Raw genomic sequence first — 23139 nt, forward strand, 5'->3', positions numbered from 1 at the left:
TAAATTTCGCTCATGATCAATACGAACGCAAACAACAAAAATCTAATTTAATAACGAATGAAAAACGAGATATGAATGAATATCGGTTGACGTAGTTAACATATAACAAGCCACGTTGGTTGAATTTATATGGTAATAAAACTAACTAATAGGGTATGCGAACATTAAAATAATATAAACTCTATGCATGATACGGGTTTTATATTAAATAATATATTAAGAATCTCCTCTCCGGTATATGAAACAATTTTATTTTGATTTCGTTATTATTAATATCCGACTATTTTTTAACCAAAGAAGATCAGTCACTCGACGCTGTGCGACGGATGGCATCTCGAGATGGTTCACCATTCAATATATTTACTACATCGATTGATTTGAGAGCAGCTCTTATATCCAACTTGTACGGGAATTACAATCCTTTATATTGTATATTTACGCAACATCGTCCTCTTTCTCACATCTTTGGTTTCCAATCAGGTGTTATATTTTCATTTTAGTTCAGATTTTATAGTAAAATAATTTATGACTTGTTATGCCTGCACTACACTCTCCGGAAGTTGGCCAAGGTTGGCCAAGGACGGAGAATATAGTGTGTTACTTCGGTCGAGTTCGGTTCTGCCTGCTCTAAAATCTCTCGGAAGTTGTCCGAGGTTACCGAGAACGGGAAGTAAAGTGGGGGTAATTCAGTCGACTTGGCCAGCTTCGAGCGCTTCCGAACATTGTCGGCATTTTTTCCGAGTCAAAGGGACCGAAGTCGGAGCGGCTCTTTCGAGCACGAGCGGTGAGATACTTCCCCTTTCGCTCTCTCGCGTGTTAAGTGACGAGAGTGAGAGGATCGATTTTATATGGGAGAAAGTATTCTAAGATGATCACAAATATTATATTTTGAAGACAGTGGTAGTCAATTTTTGCTCCCCCCCCCCGCTTACAAAGGGTTCTGCTTATGTATAACGTTATCCAAACTGTTTACCAATCAATAAAATTTGCTATTTCTTTTTGCCACAGTTTTCATAACTTTATTTAGCATTTCTAATGATGGGTGGTGACGGGTGGCAATAAGACAGATTGGGCTGCTGTACTAATGTTGATTTAAATTGCTATAAATAATTAGAAACATGTTAAGAGAGGCTACTTTCGACATCCATACCAAAACCACTGCCAGAGCCGGCCCATGAACCGAACCGCTACCAACCCTCGAATTGGGGCCCCTGGACGAGCACTGGTTCTTCAATACCAGTTGAGATACCGTGCGTGTGTTGGCCACTGCTCAAGCACTTATAACAGCCCTTTAGTATTGGGACCGTACGAGTCCATCGCAACGGATGGGCATCTGGATTTTTACATCTAGAGAGCACTCCACACCCCCAGTAGTACTATTAATTTTTAAGAGATTGTTTAGTATATTTCCTAGTGGTTTTGAGCGGGCTCTCGTTAGCTAACAGTGTCGTCATCGAAATAGCTCTTCTTCTTTGACGTCTCAGAGGACACAGGCACCTTTATGGGGGCGTCAACAGAATACTCTGATGCTTAGTGAAAGGAGCCCATGTTACTCTCCCACACTAGAAAGACGTGCCTCCAGCGTGTGGAGGACTAACGTCTCAAAATACACGTTGAATCGAATGACACGAGAAATGGAACGGACGAGCGCCGCCAGTCGCCAAATAAAATTTAAAATGTATGAAAAAATATATTGTTACGTTAATTAACTGTATATAATAAATTAGTTGAACCATTAAAAAATAAAGACAAACTAAAACAAGCTTGATACGTCATGCACATCTCCCATTCGTTAACACTCGGGTGAATCAAGCTTTGTTATCAACACCATTCTGTATTATAAGGCCGTCGCGTAGGATTTTCCCATAGCCGTGACGTCACGGTCCAACGGTATAGAGCGCGACGGTCGGCGGCGGCCAGAACTAAACCGTCCGTTGGCGCGCGACGCGTCAGATTCACGTGCGCGTGTTTATTTACCAAAAATCGGTTAAATATCGCAGTTAACCATTTATCCGTGTCGTCGTGTGTTATTCAGTGTTATTTGGTGTATTTGCAACCATGGTTTATACGTGTTGTGTCCCAAATTGCAACGGAAACTACAAGAACGGCCCCAAAGTCAGCGTCTACAAATTTCCTCGAGATGAAGCGACTAAAAACAAATGGATCCGGGCGATTCATCGAGCACATTTTGCTCCTACTCGACATTCTAGGGTACGTATTGTTTTTACACATATAAGTGCTTGTTTATATTTTGCATGTTGATCGATACACACACCTAACCTACAATATAATGGATCATAACATAACATAGGTATGCGAGCGCCACTTTACCGAAACGGATTTCAGACGAAATAGTGAATATTATGACGAAAGAACCGGACGTCATCTGAGCGTTCCCTTGGACAAAAAAGCATTGAAAGAATCAGCAGTTCCGACGAAGCTACCCAATTGTCCAGATTATCTATCTGCTTCGGCTTCTACTTCGACCAGAGAGAGTGCAGAAGAGAGACGCACGCGTATCGACAATTCCAATATAGAAGCTGCAATTGCCAACAGCTATCGTTCCAAAGCTAAATATGATAGTAATAGAGTATTTTCCAATTTTAATCAATTTATTGTTTGTCTAGATAGCCATAATGTCGACGAGGAGTGGACCATAGTCAAGAAAAACGGCCTGGTAAAATTTATTTTAATAGAAGACGTTCCAGCCCCCGTCATTACGCTCTCTGCCGTATTTAGCCAAGACTTAAAATTAACATTATATAAAAACAAAACCCAACTAACTCGCTTAAATAATAAACAAATCCCATTAGCGTTTCAAAATATTAATGATGTAATTGAAACATTAAATACTTTTAAATCTTCTCACCAAAATGTAAACGAGAGTTCCGTCGATGACAATATTCAATTGATCCTCGATACGTTAGCATCGACTCGTACATTAATAGATGAAGATAAGAGGAAATATATCGATTTTTTAAGTGAGCAAGTAAAACTTTTCAATTGTAAAAAAAATCGTTATAGATATTCACCTGATTTTGTAATATTTTGTAGCATTTTGTTCTCAATATCTCCCCACGCATATAGATACATCAGAAGCTTTGATTATATGATTTTACCTCATCCGACTACAGTTCATAAAATTTGTTTAAAATATAATACCGATCCTCAGATTGAACAAAATGAGGCAAATTTTTTAACTTATATTAAACAAAAGTTTCATTTTTTAAAAGATAGTGATAAAGTTGTTAGTTTAATGATTGACGAAATTTATATTAAGCCATATTTTGATTATAAAGGGGGAAATATTGTAGGTATGGCTTATAACACTGAAGAAGCAGCTAAATCTGCTCATGTATTTATGTTACAAAGTTTGCTTTCTTCGTTTAAAGAAGTTGTGCATATTTTACCTGTAAAAACGATGAAAGCAATGGAATTATTTAACTTCATTAAGAGAATTGTAGTCGGTCTACAGAATATAGGATTTAATGTAGTCTGTGTCGTAAGTGACAATAATTCTATAAATCGTAAAGCGATGTCTTATTTTGCTTCACCTCCTCAAGTCAGTATAGTTTACAAACATCCTTGCAAAGATAATGCACCTTTGTTTTATATTTTAGATTCTGTTCACGTATTGAAATGTATACGAAATAATTGGATTAATCAGAAAGATACCGATCAGTCGATTAAGTTTCCATCTTTTGAAAATGTAAACGATGATACTTTATCTGTAGCTTCCTTTTTAAATGTGAAAAAATTGTATCAAATGGAAAATAATCAACTTGTCAAATATGCTCACACATTAAATTTAAAATCTCTCTCACCTAGTTGCTTTGAAAAACAAAATGTAAAATTAGTATTAAATATATTTAACGACAATGTTATACAGGGACTGTTAGAAATAGGTCAGCAGCATAATTTATCTAACCACCGATCTACTGCTGAATTTATTAGATTAATAAAAACTTGGTGGGAAATAGTAAATGTAAAAACACTGCACAAAGGTGACAGATTTAGAAATCCTCTTCAAAATCCTCTCGTACCTGCAAAATTTTTAGAAAAATTTCTAATATGGTTAGATTTTTGGAAAGGATTAAATGTAAAATGTAATAAACTAACCAGAGAAACGCACGATGCAATTTCCCACACGACACACGGGCTTTTACAATTAAGTGAATATTGCAAGGCAGAATTAAATTTCAAGTATTTGCTTCCAGGCAAAATTCAGACAGACAATCTTGAAGCCCGTTTTGGTAAATATAGGACGATGGCAGGTTCTCAATATTTAATTACAATAAGACAAGTGTTTGAAGTTGAATCCAAAATTAGAATCCAAAATTTATTGCCATTAACGTTAACGTCTGAAAAATTTGGAAATATTAATTTAGAAAATAGTATAGAAATTGATAATGAACCTAACGTAGAATCAACTAATTTTATGTCAGAAACAACAGACTTCGATTTAATTTATACTGAAGAGGATTTTAATATGATTCAACCACAGTTACCTATATTTACATATTTAGCAGGCTATTGTGCAAGAGTAGTACTAAAAAGAGTTAAGTGTGATATTTGTAAAAAGTTTTTAGTTTTAGACAAACATTTAAATTTTGCTAATTTAGAAGAAAATTTCAATTTTATTAAAAATGTTGATAGAGGCGGTTTATTGTATCCGCACTCTGATTTAGTAAATGTAATTATGCTAAATTACATTACAATAAACAAATTAATTAGCACTAATCATGAAAATAAGTTTTTAAAATGTAAAGCTCAGAGGGAATTAGTAATATGTTTAACGTTAAATACAGTCGAAGAACATGATTTCTTTCTATCGGAATTTTATTGTCCATCATTGAAGCATACCGATTTTAATATTTTAAGGCTATTAATAAAAACATCTACAAATATATTTTTAAACAATTATATGAAAAAGAAAAATAACATAATATCGATTAATTCTGATGGAAAGAAAAGGAGAAAATTAGAAACACTCACCTCGGGTAGTTAGTTTTAAGATTTTTTTATTTTGTAAATATGTTGGGTTTTGTTTTGTATCATACCAATTAATTTTAATTAGACATATGTCAACTTACTTTAAAAGAGATCAGCTGAGCTGCAAAAAAGATATGTATTCAAATATTAATTTGTATGTATAAATATGGCAATGATTGACTTAATGTATTCACTTTTCCAGATCAAAACAACAATAGATTGAAGTAGCGATTCGAGAGAAAGCTGTTATATGTCAAATAAAATTCAAGTTTTATAAGTGAAATGGAGAAAAGTTTTATTTATAAACAAATTATCTTGAACTATAAGAATGAAATTTATGTTAAGACCATGTACTAAAATTTGTTATATGTTTTATGTAATTGAATATGTAAACTCTTATCAAATAAACAGTGAAAAAGTTTTTTCATTAACATACAAATAAACTAGAATTTTCGGACATTCCTTAAATGTACTTTGTTTTAATTATATTTTTTTTATTGACCTATTTTTAAAAAATGTTCTGATAATTTTCAAAACTAGTAATAAAAATCATAAATGAAACCTTGATTTTATTAAATTTAAGAATTATTTTTATTCTAAAAAGGCTATTAAAAATACCGAAATCGTAAAAGCGCGTAGATTCTCTAGTACGTTTGCCGCGCCGAGTATCCCTACACCCAATGACGTCACGCGCGCTGCTGTCCGGCCTTCTATCTAGGTGGTGTTGTTGTTATTCGGGGTTCGTAAATCAGCCGCCCGGCTTAAGCCCCGATTCCACCGGCAGCAACCGTCTTAAATCGATGCAGTTTTACCGCCTCGGCATACCCCAGGGCTTTATATTGAAAACGTATATATATGTTGCATAAGTTATTACTTTATATTGTATTGTAAACCATTTCGTATACCGCAAGATCGATCCCCTGACATTGTTTCGGGTCAAAGTCAACCGGCCAGCCAGCCAGCCAGCTGCAGAATAAAAAACGACTTAAAGTTCAAACGAAAGCGGCCGCTACTACGTTCAAGTGCGACAGTTTCTGAAACGCGCGACGCTTTGGCTTCGATCCGCGTTCCTCTCGTTACGGGACGGAACATATGTGTTTCGTCAATTGGAACGCATCCAAAAATTATACTTAATCAAGGTAAATATGTTGGACGGCGCCGAATACGACCGGGTCCGCGACTCTGAAACGGTCCAACAAAAGGAGATGCGATTTAGTCATACGTACATTTTTCGAGGATCTATATAAAATTCTCAGAAGTGACAAGCTGACACATTCATATTTGATCTTTAAATCAAATAAAGTATTTCGATTATAATATTTTAATTGAAGTTAGTATTCCTAACACGAAAGTAAAGATGATCCAAAAAAACCCACAAATTTAAGAATATCTTAAGATTTTTTTATTAATTGTTGATAAAACTATTTTGAATTTTCCCTAAAATATGTTTTATGTACATATGTATACCTGAGTATTAATTCTAGTCATCGAAGTATACCTATGTAATAAGTGGATATACGCCCATTTATCTCCCATGGCATATGGCATTATAACTGCCAAGAACTATAATTTTAAACAGTATAGAAAATAACTACAGATTATTTTCAATGACTGGTTGTTGCAATATGTTGATCGAGTATTTTGGGTCTATGACATTCTCAGTTCTAAATAGTTCCATCAGTCGAAAAAGAAGCGGTGAGGGGTTGACCCAAATAAGTAAAAAAAATATCATTTTAATTAAATTCGGGCAATCAAGTTAATGGGTAATGATAAAATAATCTCAATACGACTTAGTTTGATAATTAATTTCATACCGATTGGGTACTTTTTGTTTTTCTAATTTCGGTAGTATTATAAATAAAAGAAAATTAAAATAACGACTATTATAATAACAATAATGGGCCATTTTGTAACTCTATTAAATTTCACCTGGGATACTAATACGTATCATATTATATTTTACAAGTTATCCCGACCTTTTCGCGCCGTCATTTTTTTTATTATTTATATTTTGTTTATTTCCTATGTAATATTTATATATGATTTGTAATGAATGGTTGTATGGTTCATAACCCTATTTTTGCTTGCAAATATGTTACACAGATGAGTAAAATACAATTGTTTTTTTTAAATTTAGTTTAAGGATAATACAAAACCCATTGCAAATAAAGAAAAAAAAACTAACAATAAAAAAATCATTACAAATTTAGATGGTAAAGTATAATTAAAAATACTAGTTCAAATTAATCAGCGTACTGAGGCTATTACTGAGGAATTAATAACAAGTAGATAGTTATGATTCCGTTGATTTGACAGTAATTCTGTTTTTATTTTTTTAATTACTTTTTTTTTATTCGCGCAAATGACACCGCGCGATTATGTCGGCGCGCGCTTATGTCGGGGTGCTTTTGCCGGCGTGCGAATGACGGGACACCATTTTACATCTATTTAATTCTCAATTATCATAATGAACTAGAACGAAATTATTTCATTATTTTTTACATCTGTCGTTGTAACCTGACAGGCGTAAGCCCGAAGCGTTACAACGGAGTAAATTTATACAAGTATGTATTTACAACTAGACTGAAAGTTTAGGAATCGGTAATCTATATTAATTATAAATTATGTGTACCTAATTTAATTTATAATCGATTTTTATAAATAAAAATTTGAGTAGCACTGCCAGAGCTCAAACCCGCTTTAGATTTACTAGTCTGAAACGTTATGGACTGCACTATTCCGTCCTTATTATATTTCAAATAAACCTTTTTTGACCATCCTGCAGCGAGTAACAAGCGTATATCGTTACACAATGTTATGTCCCCGGATATTGTGGTCAGAGGCGATAAGCTAAGGAGACTATTTCGCTTTATTTTTGTCATGGGACGGATTTGTTATTGAGTAAGCGCCCACTGTTCATTCAAATGACTTGATTTAAAAAATTAGTCAATGTATAAACTTTTAAAATTTGATCTTATAGTTGCCTTCTTAAGAGCGAATAACGCGAGATGTGTCAGGAAAATATAAGTTGCAAATTATATTCTGTTTCAAATAGCATTTCAATTAACCTCTAATTTACTTTTTTAAATGTCAGGTGGTTTCAGTTAGTACCGGACGAATTTTAGTGATACATATAGTATTCTAGTCGACGCTTCTGCAATTTTAAACAGCTCTGCAACGTAAACATTCACACTCTACAAGACCAATAAAAAGCACGGCACTGATTCGTGTTAAACTGTTAATGAAGGTAGGTCCTTTTTTAACAGTTTCGCAATCAGTTAAATCGGAACTAGAATTTAACGCTAATTCAACAAAATTATAAACAAACAACGCGAGCGTGACGGCCGCTGGCTATATTTATAAGATTGAATTAGTTTCGAAAGCAATGTGCGTTTTGAGGCTGCATGCCAAAAATTTTGGCAAGCGATAATTAAGATGTTTTCAGTGTGTTCATACGTTATTTTATTACATTATTTACATACGCATATTCATGTATAAATTGAATGGTTGAACTACAAAACAACAAACAAGAATAATTAAATGGTTATATGAAACGTTCGAGAACGCAACAACAATGTGATAAACCGAAACCGCAATGTGATAAAGGTCAACGGGTAAACCGCTATAATGATTGTATTATTCACCTAAATAAACTACCTATCGATCCCAATTATATTATTTTAATTAATTCAATTATAATAAATAGTACATTATTATTGGTAACAATTGAACCATAAATATATTATTATGTATGAAAGTTTTTTATTACAAAATAAATATTGGCTCAGTATTTTCACATGATTGTATATTTTTATACTGTTATCAATTGTTTAATAAATTGCAATACATTGTTTATTACCAAATACGAGTCAAAGTTCAATGTTAAGGTGTAAACATTTAATTTAAATATTGTCCATTAATACTTCTCCTAGATGTCTATATAATTGTGTTTTGCTTTAAATATTATAGTATGCACTTGGTACGTGGAACTTGACACAATCTTACATTAATTCGAATACTTTGCACTTAGTAAAACCTAAACTTTTTAAGATTTGGTTAATTCGTTTTGGTTAGGTTTTGGTTTGAACAGAAAATGGAAATTTGGCAACTGTCAACAGATGTAAAGGTAAATCGCATTCTAAAGTAGAAACATAACGGTAGACCTCGCGTTAAAGTGGTACCGTCGAAAGTGTCCTTTTATAGGGTAAAGTATCCGTTTAATAGTGGAAAATAATTAATACAAGTGATATTATTTTTTCTTGTGTGTTGAAATATTTTTTATTATTTATTAAATTTAATTTTTCGTGCAATATATTTGTTATTAGTGCAAATTGTTTTTATCAAAGTGAATATGATCTAAACTACAATGCAGTTACATAGTTATAGTACATACAATACTGTGCAAAAGTCCTAGGCACCTCTACTAGTCTGTTAAAAAAAATTCTCATACAATCCCTTAGAATCCTTTTAAAGTGTCTTTAAATATTAATTGACTATTTTAAGAAAACACAACAATATAATAACATGTCATAAATATTTAGCAGCTTAATCAATTCTTATTAAATATGAAAATCGCACACTAAACATGTTAATGCGGAGGTATTTCATGCACTAGTTTATATTATATGGTTATTTTTAGACAGGAGTACCAAGGAATGACGTCCTCCTTGATTAAAAACACATATAATTATCATAATGTTATACATAGGAGAGAAACCTCAGTTTCTGTACACGTTGATCCATCAGACCACTGATAATATCGATCTTGATCCAAGTCGCAGTGAACCAATTATTTTATGGCGTATCAATAAGCCTGGAAGCTGGAGTTAACGATAGTTTAAATTAGAAAACCTTTCTCGAAACCTTCCATGATAAACTTTAAGCCTGAGAAGAGAATAATTCATTACCACCGGACGACATTACAACAGAACGACACGTAAAATATCAACATGAGTTTAGTGGCATAGTGAGCCTCATCGAGACTCGCCAATTTATATTGGATAAGTGATATTCTGTTCACTATTGGTTAATCAAGACATTATATTGCTGCAATTTCTATTGTAAAACAAGTATCTAGATCTCAGAGAATATTTCTACATATTTGCAGATTTACGACAATTTAAACCTTCCTATTTTTCTCTGACGCCAGTTAGATTTAGAAGATAATATTTTTCTTAGTGTACTTTCACATATCAGGTGGTAACGTTAATCATTATAGTTACACAGCAAGCTAACTAGGTAATGGATTGCAACGCTGTAAATTACCGTTTCAACATAGGATTTAATGCTATTTGAAGCGATCGTTAAATATACGACGTGTATCTTGTTAAATAGTTCATGTGACATCTAACATTTTAATGAAAGATTTTTGTGGTGTTAATTTATAAAAAATATCATGAAATGTATTTTGAAATATTTTCATTTAACTTATATATTTTAACATGTTTTTATTTTATATAAGAATATGCTTAATAATGATATTTATTTTACTAAAACAAAATTAAAAGCAGGCTCTATAAAATAATGATCGATAACATTTTATGGCTAATAACGCACAACTTTAAAATGCTTTTTTTAAATAATTAGTTTTGAAGACTAATCTTATCGATTTATGTATAAACAAACCTGTGTAAAATATATTATATATGTCGCAAATATACCTAATTGTAAACAATAGTAATGAATGTAACATACTATTTTATGGTTATAATGAATACCGTGCCGTTTTTTGTTGAACTTTTGACTCGACCGTGTTAAGCCGTTTGTTATTTTTAACCTGCGTACAAACGAACTACAGTTACATACGAGATTCACCTGTCTGCCAATTGTTACTTTTATTTATAAACTCTTTTTGTTCTTTTCTCAGTTGCCGCGTTTGGTATGCATAATTAAAACGATTAACGGATCAACTATTATGAACTTTTGACCTGAAGAGATAATCATTTGCGAATAAGCGAGATCATAGAATATACTAATAATGTATGTATTATATATATAGTGACATCTAGAGATTAATCAATCCATTTATATCGAGATACATACGATTATTAGTACAGATAAAAAAACAGGTAGGAGAGTTGAGAAGGAAATGAGAAAATCAAGGCTGCATCAGATTTGATACGCAAACAAATTCGCTTCACTGTTTAAATCCTCCTTTGTTATTATATGTAAGAACAACAATTTTTTTTGTAAAACTATCGGCTTAATAAATAAGAGGTGAATGTATCATTCGTATTATTACGCCACTGCACCGCATATATGTATTTAAGTACATCTTGCAACGTTGGTGTAAATCACGCATTTTGCAATAATTATCGCCAAACTTCGCGCTCGTTTATATGAAATGTCGCGCATGGCTTTGGAGCGTGTAGCAAAAAGTAGCAGATGTGTATATTTCAGATGGAAAAAAAATCAGGTGATTTTGGCCGCTAGCACAAAATATATTATGGGAAACTGTTATTTTTGGTCTGGCTCGTTGCGTGACGCAAGCTGGCGAGAAGAATCGAACGCAGAAAAACTCGGCAGAATCGAACTAAAGTCAAAAAACGAAATGTTTCGTTGTAAATATAAACAAAGAAAATTCGAGTGATTCATAAGTGAATTACTCAAGCCTGGATGTAATTGCGTAGCATTCAATACATACAACGCAGCATATTGTCACACAACTGACTAGTCGTAAGTTAAAAATAAATCATCTATTATGTTGATGTTGAAGAAAAGGGTAATTTTGTCTTCCGAGTAAGAAAATCTAGAATTCAACGATACTCTTTGAAGCGTAGCACTTTGAATTAATACATTAATAAAAATATGTATGTATATTAACACTCAGTTTTTTTTGTATAAAATCAAATCTAAGCTTTCTTAAAAAATAACATATTGACATTGAATATTTAAAATACAACACAACAATACGCGTAAGCGACCAGAGGTATTCGCGACATATTTATGGGCTAAGTGCCAGAAAAAATAAACAGACAAAATTTAACAGTGAACTTCTGTAATAATGGTAAGCGGGTTACCAGAAACAAGCTCACGCCTTTTCGGCAAACAATGTTTTTTAAATCTAGAATTCATGGAAATACAAGTCAAAATATTTTTTTCTAAGAACATTTTAGAATGAATGTTAAGCTAATAAATTAAAAAAATATATAATCATTGTCAGAACCATCCGACCGTGAAAAAATACATGTAGCAAACACGTTTAAAAAGCGTAATAAAACAAATGGTTTTTCTTTACGACTTGCCGAATAAGTGTATTCGTTACGTCGACGTTCGTGACGATCGGAGATTCGGGCGAATTAGGTAAATGTATCCCAAAATGGATCATCAACAGAGGCCGTACTGTGCCTTTACAAATACAAAATAATGTTATCGTTTTCACAAAAGCCGACAAGTCGGTGGAATTTGCTCCCCGGGTTATAAGTGCCGAATTATAAGAAAGGTACAATAACACATGAGTGGTTATAAGAACCAAGCAGAGGTACGCTAAACATCGACCGAGACTTAATCCAGTCTAGAAATCCAGAGATCAACCCGATTTTCGGAGACGACTGGATTTTACGTATCACATATATTTAAGTACATACATAATTGCACAAATTGTATGTTATTCAAAATTAATTTACAATAAAAATAACTGCCTTTTATATTAAAATAAACACGTAACTGCTAATTTGGTACGTTACTTTTAATGGGAATATTATCATAAAGTTTTAATTAAAGTAATGTTGTAGTTTGTTATGTATTTTTTTCAGGGCTGTGGAGTCGTTAAAAAAACACGACTCCGACTCCGACTCCGATTCCGATATTTACCAACAACACGACTCCACTCCGACTCCGACTCCGACTCAAAAAAGTTTAATTTTATCAGGTATTTTTGGTGTTTTTTTACACGTTTAATATTCATACGCTATACACATTCATTATTACGCAATTAAAAATTCATAAATTTCATAATTTAAAAAAATGCTCGGAGTCGCTCATTTTTCACGACTCCGACTCCGACTCCAACTCCGGCCAAAACACCACGACTCCACGACTCCAACTCCGACTCCGACTCCACAGCCCTGATTTTTTTTCATAATGAAATTAGTACAGTCAACTATATGAGATAAGCAAAAATTCAAATCACAAACAATAGAAATTGCACACAAATCTAAGGCAGAGTTCAAAAATTTGCTGGATACTCTATGAAAATTAAACAGATTTGTAAGTAAACAATTTTTTCTCGTAGAAGTCTTGCCCACTCCGACACATACAATAATTTATATGCATTAATTATTTTCAGGTGAAAGAAAGGTTAAGTAAAACATCATTTTCTTCCCTAAATAAAATAATCGCAATATAACGTTTTTGTATTAAACTGAGACACCAGCTCTTATGTATGGTGTGTTATTCGGAAGGTTTCATGTAGTGACCTCAGATGTTAATTAATCAAAACGAGAAAAAAGATAATTTGGCAAATTCAAGACGACTCGAAAGCCGTAAAATAAACCAAGGACAAGTAGTAAGCACTATAAATACCTATTCGTTATATAATCTTTCCTCGCGACTTACAAACATTTAAAAAATAGAAACAATATGCTGATCTATTGATCAAATTTAAATTTCGCGCGATATTTTTTTATATATAATACATAATAAATCATATTTGCATTTATAAAAAAAATACATATTTGCATTTATAAAAAAAACAATTTCCTCATTGGATTTTTTCATAACAAACACTACATAAATATTTGAATAATTGAAACTTAACTAAGCGTCGAAAAAAATTCGCCAGCTCGAGAAACATGCCATCCAATTTGCTAAAATTTCTGTTTGGTATGAGAAGAAGTAGTAGAAGGCATTTCGCTGCAATATATGAACATGCGGACCTTGACTTCGGCCGAGCTAAAAACTCGACATTCGCTACCAGCGGGCAACAAACCGATTATTTCTGGTCGCTGGCGTTGGACCGAAATGCTAAACTTATATTTTAACGATTTTCCCTAATATGAAAAGCTCAACTTAGACAACGAATGACTATTCACGTTAACCCTTCCAATACCACACAATTTTTCATACATGATACCAAAAAATGAATTACGCCAATAAAAAATAAAAATAATGATAAATATCTTTAGCAAGCAATGATGATTTTGATACTTTTTAAACTATTGAATATCCATAGGTCGTCAAGTGTTAAGCGCGTAAGCGCTGAACCGTCCGATCGCCTTACAAATTTACTATTGTATTTCAGAGGTAATTTAACGAAGCATGGTACATACATACACGGGAGGGTCGGGCGAACGGAATAAATTATGGAACGATGGTGGCAATGACATTAAACATATAACGACCGCCAGCTGAGGAGTGTAACAAGAAGACGTGAATATAGCCATAAACATTCGCGAATCTCCCTGTGTTTGCTTTACCACAGATTCGTAATTTGTCATAACATTCGTGTTAAGATAATTGCGAACTAATTAGCTATTTGTCGTACAGCTAAAGTGATAAAGCAGTATTTTTGGTATTGATAACTTCTTCGTATCTTATGTATGATACTTGTGAAGTAGCAGCTGTTATATATTTATGATATTTTTAATAATTTACTTACATACAATAATAATTAAAAGTAGTATTATATGTACATACATTTTATTTAATTTAGAATTTTCGCCAAAATTATTATTCTTCGTATTTGAAAGGGTTTTTTTTGTAGTCTGAAGGTGCATCAATGGCCGAAATCCATTAAAGACACGACATAATGAGGGCACATTGTTTTACGTAATGAATTGATTTCAAATTTCAATATAATAGTCGCACAAGTTTTTGCATCAAAAATGAGCTCGTTCACGGCCACAACTGAAGGCAGAATTGAGCGCGTACGTGACATTAATGTGTTAAACAGACTATTGGTTAGTCACTCATGGTTCTGTCTATAAATTTAGCATCAATAGATTTTTTGATAAAGTTGTAAGATGGGTGTCTCAAAGAATTATTCTCCTCAGTCCCGATCTCGCCCATTTAAAGAGGTATTAAGGGCCCATCGATTCACTTCGGACCAATAACTGACGGAAACCGCGCAGTAGTAGAAAATGTTCAAGAGGGTTATGTTGAAAAATGTTATTGTAAGCTATCTAATTTAATTTAATTTAAGTTCATAGCTTTATTTCGGATAATTATTGACTCGGACCCGTTTATTAGTCCAGCAGCCATAAAATAAAATTAGCTTAAGATGGTTCTTCGGATTATCGAGAGGAAAAATATGTTCCTGAATCAGCATTTGCAAGAACTAGAAAGCTCAAAGCTCGACATATACATACATATTTGGTTCGGTGATCATTGCTCACATGGACATTGGTCACAAGGAGATTACTCATAAGAATATTGCTCACGCGGAACATCTATGAATCTGTATCGAAAATTAATTATTTTCGATACAGATTCATTGCGTACAAATTATTGAGAAATTTATGATGGGCTGGCGAATTTTGCAAATTTTAAATATTATACATAAAAAACTTTTTTTAATTATATTATATTATGAATCAATTTTTTGAAAACATTTATTCATGTTTACAAATATATATAAATTTGTCCTTCAATTATATTATCCAATTTCAATATTAACAAGACACAAAGTGAAAAAAAAATCAATTGATTGAAATAAGATATTAATAAATATTCATATACTTTTTTTTAAATAATTTTATCCGATTTTAAAAGAAAAATCTCCAGGTTAAATAATAATGTCGCAAGTAGGTATTTTTGATTTAAAAATCGAAAGCATATGAATAATTTTAATTATGAAAATGTTATGAAAGCTGCTTATTTGTTAAACTAAATATATCAAAGAACGGTGATAAATAAAAATATAATTGTATAATAACTGATCGTTCAAAAAATAAATAAAAGCAAATTAATGCAATATATTTAATTATCATATAAGAAATATTTTTTTTAACTCTTGTCTTAATAAATAATTTACAACTGCTCAGAAAAGTGTTTTAACGCAATCCATATATTTCTTCTATTATTATTTGCAATGTTCAAATAAGTAAATAAATAATTTTTCCAAATTTATAAATAAATAAATAAACAACAGAGCAAACGTTTCAAGATATAGTAGAGAAAAAAAATGTAAAGATATATCAAATTAATTTAAAATACAATATATATTAAATTATGTAATCTAAAAAACATATCAATAGACATAAAATCAAAAATATTTTAAATAGATATTAAAATAAAACTTTTAACCATTCCATTTATCCTTATTATAATTATTATTTAATTTAATCATACATATTGAAATTTAAGAAGATATTCAATATTAATAACTAAATTGTTATTAAAATAAAAAAAAATGTTTTTAAGTAATTTAATTTTAAAAAGTGTAAAAAAAATTAATTGATTAAAATAAGAAACTAATAAATATTCATATACTATTTTTTAAATAATTTTATTATTTTTTCAATAATAGACATATATTTTAAAAATAAGTATGTGCACGACAAAATGAAAATTAAAGAGCATAATTGTAAACATGAATAAATATTTTCAATAAATTGATACAAAATATTAAATACATATTTTTTATGTTTAATAATGTGAGCAAGTTGCACTAAAATTTGCAAAATGTGAGCAAGTTGCTCTGTGACTAATGTTCGAGTGACCAGTTGCAATGTGAACAATAGTCCGTTCACCACATATCTTTATTTATTTATGTAGCTAGAAGGAAATATAATATCTTAGATTACCTATGGCACAATTGATTTATGAACATTATTTGGAGTAATAAATTTCGTTAATAGGAATATTTGAATACAGGTAACTTGTACCCCGTTCCGGCTGCCCATTTTGTTTTATTTTTTGTACCGTACGTTAAAATAAAGAATATGTTTCAAGAAGAAAATAAGCTAGCTGTATCCGATTGTATATAGAGAAAGAGTGCAAAACTCCACAAAAGATACACTGAATAGATCAAAAGCATTGCTTACATCTTCTTTGTCTACAATACGCAAAATTGATTTAGTGATGCACGAAAACTATGATGCTCAAATATAAGCAGAAAGAATGTCAATAAAAAAATCAAACGAATGAGCTGTAAGACGACTATTTTAGCTTCAGATTTTAAATTATCAACATTGTAGCTTTTAATTTTTGTATAAACGTGGGAGACTCCAGAATCACTGTACTTTTTTTTGTATAAACGTGGGAGACTCCAAAATCACTGTTAATTTTAATGGTGGATTATTTCAACGCAATAAGTTATTTGATCTCTCGTTTTGAAGAATTCTTGTTTCAATATTAGCATAGCTTCCGAATGATTTTGTTGCTGAGAAATAAATTTAAAAATAAAATATTCATAATTCAAAACCCGTTCGTGTATACACAGTAATCATACGCAGGCGTTTGACCCAAGTTTAATTTGAAAATTTGCCACCTCTTTATTAAATTAAACATGCACCCAAGATGCGTTTACATGTATATAAATAGCAATAGACACAGAGGTCTTTCTTGTGCGTTTAACGCACTGATTCATATCCGAACACAAAAATTTCAGTTCAAGGTTTCTTTTGTCATCGTCATGATCATAATGAACATCATCATCATCATCAGATTCGCAATGGAAACTGAGTGACGTATGAAATTCTAGAACAAATCAAAATATCTACACGTCGCACAATATGGGTCAGGGGCGGTACATTCACCGTGTGGTATACGGTTGGGAGAAAAAACATTTTTTAACCAGCGCGCGCGTTTGTCGGTGCGATCAAAAAAGTTTAAGAATCGTTAATTTCGCGTCGGAGAGAGTTTTCTCTCATCGCCGGGGAAAAATCGATCGCCGCCGACCGGTCTGCCGCAATGTCGCGTGGTAGAGGTCACCGGAAAAGCGTTGCGAAAAACTTAAGCCGTCGCTGCTGAGATCGGTGCTGCAAAAACCTAGTAGGGAAGTCGACCGGACCGGGGAAGCACTTATAGGCGCTTCGCTCAGAGGTTGCAACAGCTGAGACGATGAATAAAACATTCTTCCTTCTGAGTTGCTCACTGTACGAATGAAAACAAGCTCTGGCGTTTGGTCAAAATTCTCAGATAGATGAGACAAATAAGACGATCTTTGGACGTTGATCTTTCCCGGTTAAGTTTATTTATATGGTGTGATACATCCGCTGTTTTGAGTATCGCTAAATTGCCCGCAGAGTTAGAAATTAAGGCAATTTACTCGAGTAGACGTCAGTATCATAATATTTGGACCTTGTAAATAACAAAATATTTTATAAATAATATTAAATCGTTATCAAATGTATTATTGTTGACATTGGTCAGTTAACGATATCTCTCGTACAAAAATAAATTATATTAATTATAATATCAACTTGACAATAAATAAATATGCGTATATAAAACCATAGTAAATTTTCATTTCTTTGATATGAAACTTGAACTTCATTTAAAAATGTCTATTAAACATTACAAAATAAACGAGCTCTTATAAAGTAGCAGCCTTGTCATTTCGAAACGTTCAATCATCGATTTGTGCAAATTCATTCCAGTTATTCGGATCGAAATACAAATTAATCACGTTTTCCATAATAAAATACAATAAGACCCAGACACGTTTTGCTCCAAGTTTTAAAATGCAAAATTAAAAATCGTTAAAAATGGAACGGAATTATTTAAAGTACGAAAGCTTATGTCAAAACTCCGAGAGTTTCATCATCAAACACGTATCGCATTCTTGAATACATTATGCATTAATTTTACATTTGCTATTGAAACGATATAAATTCAACACTTTATCGACATTAAATTAACATAATGTACACACAAACGTTTTTCATATTATCACCGGTATTAACTGCACAAATTAATTAAAGCAAACTGCAAGAGTTAAACCCAGCGTGCAACGAACGTTCGCACATCTATCTTATTAGCGAAGGTCAAAAGAATGTTTTGTTTATTACTTTAAAATAACGTTTTGTTTATTCAGACGAATAAGAACGTAGCGATTAATAATACATTGCTTATTATTTTATCTGTTCTCTATTATAAATATTATTTATTCATCTCGCGTAAATTATAATTTCGTACTTATATTGAAAAAAATTCTCTTTAATTTAAAAAAACAAAAAATATGTCTACAATTGTATAATTAAGTAAATAAGTGATGCGTGTTATTTAATAAGTAAAAAAAAAACATTTCACTACTCTCTGGAGTTTTTCACAATATGTTTTTTTTATTATTTATTATTACGTAGTTGTGAACCAAATAACGCGAAAACAAACAATTAACATGGTGCTTAACATTTGATCACACAAGGAGCAAATTAAAACTAATTATCGATTATTTTTCTACTAATTCGCATCCTGAGTAAAGGCTCGGACATACCGCCACGAGACTCAATGCACAACAAACACGAATCCTTACATATATCTGTCTTTTTAATCCTTATATCTGGTCTATTTATTTTTAAGCAATCATTGCACAATAACATCGTTCAACGCGTGATCTAAACGTGCTCTTAAATTTCTGCTCTATGATTGATCGTTCGCCTTGAGGGATGTACCAGTATGTGTAAGTATACAGAGCGGTATTGCTTTGTTGTTCTCGAGGAAACAGTTGTTGAGATTATTATCTTATCGCCCCTTTTACTATTGTTATAGTTATATGTTTTATTTATTATAATTCTTGCCTTGCTTTATGTGTTCGATGCACATAAGCGATTGGCCAGCAAGCGTGCTACCCCTAGAAAATATAAGCCCGGACTCCGATGAGAAGAGGGCAGACGGTCGGAGACAGCAGATTGATACGATCCACCCAGCCAGAGAGAATCGATCCACCAACAGCCATCCGGAGGGACCAGCTACGCGCCCTCAGCGACAGACCTGAATATCACTCCTGGATCTCCCGAACCACCAGCTGCACGAAGAATCACACCTGACATTCGCCGCACGCAGTCACAAGAGCCCTGAGAATCATCTACGGGCAACACCACCTGCGTAAACTGTACCGCAGTTGGGAGAAACGTCACGCCGTTAATCGTCCATTGTCACATGTAAATATAAGTAATAAAAGTCTATTTAGATTCACACAAGAGTCTCATTGGCCGCGACGTCAACCACCCCTAGGACTACCCCCCCCCCTAAATAATTTATTTCTAAAATTATTACTGTTTAATTTTTTTATTCGTTCTAATTAAGTCCCGTTTACAGCGATTACGTGAATGTGTTTTTATTTTTTTCCACTGACTTTTGAGCAAATTAGGTGTAGAATTTCTAGCATGTAATTAGTAAAGTTTGTAATTAATAAATTTTATTGCATGTAATTAGTAAGGTTTGTTATTATATTGAGAACAGTCAACAATTTCATATAAAAGACTAGGTTTAAGAAGGTTGTACATGACATTATATAAATTGGTCTCTATACATATATATACATATATAGTATATATTAAACATACAATTAATTCACCAGTGTTATCTAATACTTATATATATATTTGTATCCTATCAAAAACACTAGGAATGAACATTACATTACACTGAACAGCGTTCTAAATGGGAAAACCACATCTGCTCTTCGGTCACGCTGCTTTTTCATCGATAGCGCATGTTTTACCCTGCGGATTCACCAGTAGAAAAAAAAACACTTCCGAATTGTCACGGTCAGGCGAGGAAGCTGCTGCCCCGACTCGTTTTCACGATCAAATTATATGAATAATCATCACGGTCATTTGCATACGCGATCATGTAACTACAGTGGAACAAACGACCTGAACCGCGTGTGTGATTCATGCTCAGGTGTTCCTATCGGTTAAAAATTTTAGTTTACAGATTTTATCCATTCTCAAGAATTTGATCGGAAGGAACTGTTCAAAATAATATCCACTTACTCCAATTCAATGATGTATAATATGATATATAGAAGGCGACAAGAAACTGCTACACTCTCGCAATGAGTCACCTCTCTCAGCATTCAAGACAACATCGTAAAAAATAATAATATTAATACCAAAAACCCGTTATTGCATCACTGATGAATGATCAATGTCGCCGTGTTGCCGAACGAAATCGTGCGTGGAGTAAAAACTAAAAATACAGACAGCGACAATGGCGCGCGGTCCAGTCACGCGAGCGGCCGCATAACGCGAATAATTTATATGTTTGTTAATAAATATGTGAGAAGGCGACAACGAGTGTTTTATAATTGTATGTTCGCTTGACGCAAATGTAGAAAGTCATCAAAAAAAGATAGCCAATTCGCTACGCAACGGTGTGCACGAAAACGCATCCGCTGGTCACTTATATTCTACAAAGAATTCATAGAAGATATTATACTTCGTCAATTACTCTAAGATTCGAAGCATATTCTTTACAATATTAACATATAGCGTAATATTTTCGTACAGTATCGACATTAGTGAATTGCAATTTTTTTATTTAAAAATCATGTAATATTCATGATCCGACAACAATGGTCCTTTTAATTTAAGTCTAGTCACATTAAATATTTGAGGGATGTCATTCAAAGTACATAAATGATATGCTGCTGCTTTCCATTTGCATTGGTTAATAAATATTATTGAACGCTTATCGCAGTTGAGTCATACGTGGTATGAATCCACTCTTTCTGAGATAACATGCCCGGAAAAATATTACTATTTATCACGGTTATGTGGGTGGTTATCACAGGTCACTATAAACACCATTTAAACAACGAAAAGAAAAATCCCTTCCAAAAGTATATATCGCACATTACACAACGGAAGAAATATCTGTAGCAAAACAAGATGCGCGCCAGAGAATGCGTTCGATTCTGCGTATATTACAATTGTTCTTCGAGCTCCCTAATTAACAATTGTCTAAGGCATTTGTCGTGTTTTTTCTTAAGACAAGAATACATTTTGGAGGTATGAACAAGAAGCGATGCAATTGGTTCATAAACATCCTCGTCTGCGATTCGTTAGAACTGCCTCAAACGATCAATATAAAATGTGTAACACTCGGGTGCGGACTGCAGCGACTCGCAAACATGGGGGCAGACTTAAGAAGATTCGCATAGACACAGGCAAAGGCTGATCGACACGAGTGACATCAGCGGATCGTATTGTGGTAAATTGTACTTATTAAATATACTGTTATAATTTATTCCGGCATCTATTTGACTGCAAAATCACACCCTTTAAGCCTCAATAACGGGAACAACCATAAAGTTATATAATTAAGAGCTGCACAGATATATGAAATTATGTGTACACACATATTCACTCTTAGCTACTGATAAGCAAAACTAATGATTAACAATAAACAAGTATTAACAATAAGTAATAAATCATAAACTATATTGATTACAGCCATTACGACGATAACTACAATACGTATATTATATGTACTTCAACATAAATATATACATGCGGATAATAATATAACGAGTGCATTTATAATATTAATTAAATTCAAAAAGAGTGGATGTTCGAGAATTTAATTTCATTGAGTGATATAATATATTTTCATTATATTTACTGTTATATAACTAAATGGGTGTCTTGTCCTATGCGCTATTTTTATTTTTTGTTCGCGCGCAGATTTTAAAGCGAATTAATATCAAATCTATAGTTGGGATTCTGTAATGATTAAATACCACTACAGCCAACTATTACTATTTTTTTAGTTAGCCCAGCTTTTTTAGTATTCGAGTGGTCTATTAAAAAATTCGAAAATATGCGTTTACAATTTAATAGTGACAAATGTTATAAATAAATAAAAACATTGATATGTGTATTATTTCTTAATCGACTTCTGACCCTAAAATGAGATATGAATAGATTTTTTTGTGTTAACTCATTCAGTTAACATTTCACTAATATAATATTTTTTCAATAAGTAAGATATTATTTATTATAAAAATAAACTCTAAAATATGTGGTACAATAAAATTATTCAAAAATATACATTATAAAACATAAAAGAAATATTTAATGCAGCGAATGATATTTAAACGAAGCAGTTGACTTTGAGATCAGTAAGCATTAAAATTGGGCAATTTAAAAAAAATAAAGTCAATAAAACTACATTTTTTTAAGGCGAAGTGATTTAACCAGCTCATTTTATTACGCTTAGTGACAACTGGTAAAAACGAGCAGTTAAATATGATCCAAA

General features: G+C 32.4%; 1 protein-coding gene and 1 long non-coding RNA gene across 6 annotated transcripts in view; one reads left to right on the plus strand and one right to left on the minus strand.

Moving 5' to 3' along the window:
- Window positions 1–23139, minus strand: part of LOC148236014 (protein fem-1 homolog CG6966-like) — an 89440-nt gene that overhangs the window by 59253 nt on the left and 7048 nt on the right. The gene's annotated exons all lie outside the window — the stretch shown is intronic.
- On the plus strand, window positions 1919–5460 carry LOC148236015 (uncharacterized). Its single transcript, XR_015809399.1, has 2 exons — window positions 1919–2211; window positions 2312–5460. It is a non-coding gene; the product is annotated as an uncharacterized LOC148236015 (long non-coding RNA).

This window comes from Plectrocnemia conspersa, unplaced genomic scaffold (assembly GCF_051122295.1).
Source record: "Plectrocnemia conspersa isolate PC_06_02 unplaced genomic scaffold, ASM5112229v1 ptg000004l, whole genome shotgun sequence".
Lineage (NCBI taxonomy): Eukaryota > Metazoa > Arthropoda > Insecta > Trichoptera > Polycentropodidae > Plectrocnemia > Plectrocnemia conspersa.